This window comes from Lactuca virosa, chromosome 8 (assembly GCF_052849685.1).
Source record: "Lactuca virosa cultivar CGN04683 chromosome 8, Lactuca_virosa_CGN04683_v6, whole genome shotgun sequence".
Lineage (NCBI taxonomy): Eukaryota > Viridiplantae > Streptophyta > Magnoliopsida > Asterales > Asteraceae > Lactuca > Lactuca virosa.
The window spans coordinates 43,943,511-43,950,896 of record NC_136433.1 but is presented as its reverse complement, the minus strand read 5'-3'; positions in this window follow the sequence as shown (position 1 = coordinate 43,950,896).

Below are 7,386 nucleotides of genomic sequence, written 5' to 3'. Positions count from 1 at the left end.
TGGGATATACATGGAATCACACCCAAGACCCCAAAGAGAGAACCAAAAGAAAACTAGGAAATGGTCAAATTTCTACCAACCCTAGGAAGGGTTAAGAAATTCGTCCCATAGAGAGAAAGGGAAGAAGTTGGGGAAAATTTCAAGCCAATATGCATGGTAGAGTGAAACCCTTAGCACATATTTATACCCTTAAAGTCATTGCCAAGTTTCATCTCCCATCCCATGTAGGATGAAGATATAATTCGAAAATCACATCCCATCCAATATAGGATGGAGATTTCGAAATTCCCTTATTCCCTAAAGGTTCTGGAATATTCCAAATAGTCAATCTTTTAACTAATTAATATATAACCCCTTAAATCAATTAATTCCAAAGTAGTTTATAATTAATTTATTAAACATGATAAATTAATAAACTTATTTTCTCATTTCTATTTTCTTTTAATTTTTTATTTGTGTCATGAGGACAACCCAAAAAGACTCTGTTATTATTTAGAAATATTATAAATAATTAATAACATTGGATGTTATTTCCAATAGCACGCCCATGACCCACGTACATTTTTTTCTTTTCTATTTTAACTCTTTAAATCTGCACAAAACTCCTAACTAAGTGGCTCTAGACCCGGCCATAAAGCAAGATATTTATTAATTGTTTTAATAAGTTTAGTTATTTTTTTTTTGTTTTATAAAGCTATGTCTTTGCTTTATATATTTGTGCAAATTCAAGAAAAAACAATCATTTGAAAAACCTACAAACCAAATAGAAAACAAATTTGATTTCATGTCAAATAAATTCCGATTCGATTAGATTTCAATTTCTTCATATTCCAATTCGTTTGATATATTCTATTCATTCCAAAAAATTTCAGCAAACCAAACACCCCTTAATTGTTTTTTTTTTAATTGGTTACAAATTACAATGTACGATTTTAACGGTCTCATGTTATTTTATAGTAAGTAAATCATGAATCACTAACAATTAAACGAGCATGCATAGTTTTGAAACATAAACCTCTATTATAAAGTTTTATTCCTCTAAAACGAACAAACTATCATCGGAAATTTAAATAATAATTTTAGGTTGCTGAATGACAACCAACCCATTAAATATTTTTTATACATCAATTATGAGATATTAATCTTTATTTGTATTTTTTGTCATGGGATTGTTAAAGTCTAAGGATTTAGTTATTTTCTTTTATCTGATGTATGCGAAGAGATTGTAATTATATATTCATACAATTTGCATTAATGTTATATGTATTCCACTCACATAAATAATCAAATTGTGGGTACATCCACTCACCCATTTAGAAGAAGATACACAAGACAAGTTGATTGGATACGCATATAATTACCTTTTGCATTATTGATGAACAAAAATATTAATATTTTAAGTTGGTCCATATGACTTAATAGCCTGAATATGCATGCAGTACGTACACCAGGGTCAAACATTATTTTGTGTTGTGCTTTATATTAACTAGGAAAAGGCCCGTGCGTTGCACGTGTCATTCTTTTTAGAAAAAAATAAAGTAAATGGTAGAAGAATATAATGACGAAAATTACAAAGAATAAAGAAAATTGATTGACTTTGGAAACTTTTTAGAAAATATGTGACGAAAGTCTGAATGTTAAAAAGTTCGGGTTGATAATAGAAGAAAAAAAGTATCAAAATAGAATAATGTTGAAAAATAAGACTGTAAATTGACTAAAGAAACGGAGCACTTTTGAGAAAAAAAAACATCTAAGAAAAGTCACAACTGAATCTTTTTAGAAAAAAAATGATAGAAGAATACGGTAAACAAAAATGATAAAGAATAAAGAAAAATGGTTGTAAAGAAATAAAAGTGAAAGTTTAGTGACAAAAATATAAAAAATTAAAAATAAAGTGGCAAAATTATAAAGAGAAAAAATTTGTTGAAACTTTAGTGACAAAATTATAAAGAAGTAAATAAAAAGGGTTGTAAATAAGTAAAAGTGAAAGTTTAATGGCAAAAATATAAAGAATTAAAAATAAAGTGACAAAATTATAAAGAGGAAAAGTTTATTGAAACTTTAGTGACCAACGGCCAAACTGCCAATTTGAAAAATTTATGTGACAAAAATATGAAGCAGGCAAAAATCAGAATGAGGAAAAATGTACTGTTGAAACATCCCATAAGCTTTAATATATATATATATATATATATATATATATATATATATATATATATATATATATATATATATATATATATATATATATATATATATATATATATATATAGAGGGTGAGGTTCAATAGAGAAACATAATTAACCAATGAACCAATCGTGAGCGTCGGAAATCATAACGATCAACGGGCAAGGAAATAGATGTACACTTTTACATTAGACGCACACACACCAGATTATACAAAAAAAATCCACCATTTACAAAAAAACTCAAAACTTTTTTTCGTTTAAAATTTTTTTTAGGCCATGTTTTTTATAAAAAAAAACCAAATATACCGTTGTTCACGATTTTTCGTCCTCTTTCCATTATATATAAAAAACGATTTTTTTTTCGAAAAAAACTCACTTCATTTTCTTTGATGAAAAAAATTAAGGTCTTTTTTATTGAAAAAAATTAATAAATATATCAATATTCATATTTTTTGTAATTTTTAAACATAGATTCATATTCATGTTAGAAAAAAACGATATTTCAGTTCAGGTTCACATTGTGAACCTGTTCATATTCATATTGTGAACATGTTCAGATTCACATTGTGAACCTCCTCAGATTCACAGTGTGCATAATAATAAGTCAGATTCACAGTGTGAATATGAACTGATCGGAGCTTTTTCACATTGTGAATGTTAAAATTTGAAATATTTACAGTTTAAATTCACAGTGTGAATCTACACTGATCGAGTTTTTTTTTTGTGAACCTTCTCAGAGTCACAGTGTGCATAATAGTAATTCAGATTCACAATGTGAATCTAAACTGTTCGAGATTTTTCATATTGTGAATGTTAAAAATTGAAATATTTACAGTTTAGATTCACAGTGTGAATCTACACTCTTCGAGGTTTTTTTTTTTTTTTTTTAATCGGTGTTGATGTTTATTAATAGAGTATAAAAAATTAATATTTTTGGTATAATTAGTTTTTTTTTGATAAAAATAAACTTAAATATTGAAAAAACTAAGAAAATTAAGTGGGTTTTTTCCGAAAAAAAAATTCGTTTTTTATATATCATCATGGATCTCTATGGAAAGAGGAAGGAAAATCGTGAACAACGGTATATTCGGTTTTTTTTTTCGATAAAAAACTTGGCCTAAAAAAATTTTAAATGAGAAAAAAAGTGAGTTTTGTTATAATCCGGTACATGTGGGTCTATTATAAAAGTTTACAACCCTTCCTTTTGCCGTTAATCGTTTTAAATTTCGACGCTTTAGATTGGTTCCTTGGTTCATTGATTAATAATGGTTCTCTATTGAACTTTTCCATATATATATATATATATATATATATATATATATATATATATATATATATATATATACTAGTTTATACCCATGGGAACCACGGTTACAAAATTAATTGCACTTTCATAGTAGAAACTCATGATTATTAACTAATTAGTTAAAATAAATTATTAATTAAAAGATATTCTATGTAGTTATGTAAAATTATAATCGTTGATTAATTTTAAATTTACATGTTAATTGTAATGTTTTTTAAAAAAAATATTTCTTATGTAAAATCTATAAATATATCACCTTGTAATTTGTTTAATTTTAAATTTAGATTTTAATTGTAATGTTTTAATTTAATAATTAAATTAAATTTGAATATGTATATATATTAATGGCATACTAAGGCCTAAAAAGGAAATGAAGTAATTTTATTTTTTATGGAAACTTATTTAATGTGGGAAAATGCAATTCAAAAAGAAGAACTACAAAAGTGACACGTGGCATATGAAATTAATGAGAATGTGTAATACTTTGACACATGGCAAGGATATGAAACCTATTCTTTTATTAGAATAGGATATATATATATATATATATATATATATATATATATATATATATATATATATATATATATATATATATATATATATATATATATATATATATATATATATATATATATATATATACTAGGCGAATCACCGCGCGTTGCACGTGAATAAAATTATATAGTTAAAATAATAACTTTACCAAATTATTATTTAATATTTCTACTTTGAAACAAAATTTTAGTAGTAAGGCAAACATATAGTTAACATATTAGTTTTATTAAACATTATAGTTTAATTTTTAAGTCATTGTGATATATATAATTATTTGATAATTTTATAAACCGTTTAAAATTGTGTGAATTATATATCAAATGAATGATAATATAACGGGTAACAAAACGTATGAACAAAAATATGAACTGCAACTTTTAGTAACATAAAAATAGAAAAACATCTATTATAACATTTGTATTAAAAAAGATATATATACAACGAATAATAAAAAATATGAAAAATAAACACTATAACTTTTAATAGCATAAAAACACTAAAACATCTATTATAACATTTATATTAACTCTTCATATTTAAATCACAAATCTCTTCAGATACATTAATGTTTTTAATGAGCAAAAAACTTTACAATCTTATAAAAGAAAGGAAAATAAAAAGTTATTAGTGATTACTAATTAATAATCATAAGTTAAAAACTTTTGAGTTGTAACTAATAAATATACATAAATTAGAAAATTCTTGAGTTGTAGTGTGAGTTTCAAATGAATGTGGTACTTGGAAATGTATATTTATTATTATTATTATTATTATTATTATTATTATTATATTCGTCTAAATAATTGGTTTTGATGCATCATTTTAATCACTTCAATTATTAAACATAAAGATATTTAATTATAAATTTATAACATACATAGGTGCATATACATGTTAAACAAATCACATATAATATATATATTTTCGTAAATGTCATATGTAATTCTTGTCATAGTAATATGGATAAATTACTTTCATATGAAGAACATATCATGATAAGTCTATCATAATTACATATCAAATGTTCAAAATTATGTTATCTTTTAAATATTGTCTTCTTTCTTCATTTAACACCATTCAACCATAGAAACTTGATGACAATTCTTCACTAACCTACAATCAAAATATTTTTCTTGAAAAAGAAGAATCAGAAAGATATTCCAAGCAAAACATTGATGTTTGGAGAGTCACATTCAAGATTGAATAATACACACAAATTACATATAAAAATTAAATGAGAAACTGAATATAAAGAAAGAATAGAAAAGCTTCATTTGTTTTGCTTGAAAGAAAAAATCATATTACAATTACCATCGATGCCACATAACCCATTTCTTCAAATCATCATATTTGGATCGTGAATGCTTCAACTATATGAAAACTTTTGAATCACAATATCTTCAAATCCTTCTTACATGTAAGATTTTATATAACACAAAAGACACAAAAGATTGGCCTTTTTATAGTAAACTTTTCACTAAATGTTAATTAAACATAATATAAGTTATAAAACTTTTGAGTGTTAAATCATAATTAAGAAAACTTTTGAGTTGCATTAGTTAAAAAAGGGGGTTTCAAATGAATGTGGTTTGAGGAAGTTAAAAAAGGGGGTTTCAAATACATGAGATTCAAGAAAAAATGCTAGCTTTATAAGTATGTATGATATATATATATATATATATATATATATATATATATATATATATATATATATATATATATATATATGTAAATTACACCAATCGTCCCTCGTGCATATGCCAGAAAGCGTGTTTAGTCTTTATTTTCAAAAATTAACTCGGACCGTCCCTCATATGTTTAAAAGTTGCATGTTTCGTCCCTGACATCGTTAACCATTTGTTTTTCCGTTAAGTGACCCACATGACAGGGGTATTTCAGTCTTTTACCTAAAAAGACAAAAATGAATAAATAAATTAACGAAACCCTAACTCTATTGACTTTCACTCTACCTCTCACATCTCCAATGTTCTCCCACTCTCCCGTCAAACCTAAAGCCATCATTCTCCTCCCCCTCTTCTCACTCCCGCAACCCTCCGACAGCCCTCTGTCGGACCTCATCATCATCAAAGACGAGAAACAGGAAGGTGTGTGTGGTTGTGTGTTCCTTGATTTTTTGTTTCATCGTGTGAGGTACACCAAACTGAAGATGAATCTGGGTTTTACGGAAGATGATGTCTCGGTTTATTTTCAAGACATAGAGACTACGATTTCAGGGTTTTTGAAGACAAAATTTGGGTCCTATTGAAGACGACTTCTAGGCTTTTGAAAAACGATTTTTGGGTTTTTTTAGTCATTGAATTTACCTTCAGCTCAGATTTTATGGGTCTAAGCTTCGATTTCATTTATAGGGCTTTTTAAGACAAAATCTTGGTCTTTTGAAGACAATTTCTAGGTTTTTGAAGACAATTTCTAGGTTTTTTTAAAGTCATCGAGTTTACTTCTGCTCCGATTTCACAGGTTTAAGCTTCGATTTCATCAAGTTTTATTCCTTCAAGAAGTTTGAAGTATTTCCTTTTGATTATTAAGTCACCAATTTTTTTGGGATTTTGTATAATTTTTCTAGGTTGTAGATTGTTGTAGTCTTGAATTTGATTTTGGTTTGGTTTGGGTCGTGGAGAAGGTGGGAGATGGGTGGTGGTTGGCGGTAAGCAGACGATGGAAAGGGTAATTCTTCAAAAACGAGAACATATAATCTGACTTTCTTCAAGAACAAGAACATGAAGAAATGGAAATTGAAATCATTGGTACATCATCTTGGCCAAAATTTTGATTTGGACAGTCTTCTGTTTTTTTTTTCATTTGCGTTTTACATCTAGTTTTCGATTGTTTTTTTGTTTTTTTTTTTGAATCATGGACTTCGGCTTTGTAATTGAATCCTTGAATGGGTATATAAATCCTGAGTTTGATTTTATCGGTCTGAATGGGGTTGATTCCTGTGTTGTGGGTTTGATTATGTGATTTCTAGGTTTGATTCAAATTACCAGTTAATTTGGTGTTTTTCCTATGGACTCTATTACGTGATTTCTGGATTTTTTTTACGTCATTCTAAAATGAACGAGTTGGGGTACGTGGTCGTGCAGAGGAACATGAATAAGATTTGTTGCCTTCGCTGTAAGGGTGGGGTGTTGAGTTTTAAATTAGTGTGTATTTTTTTAAATAATTATAATTATAAAAATAAGGGTAGATATGTCATTTTACCATGGTTTAACAGCAGAAACTTAACACCATTAACGGTAGGGACTAAATGCGCAACTTTTAAACATATGAGGGACGGTCCGAGTTAATTTTTAAAAATAGGGACTAAACATGCTT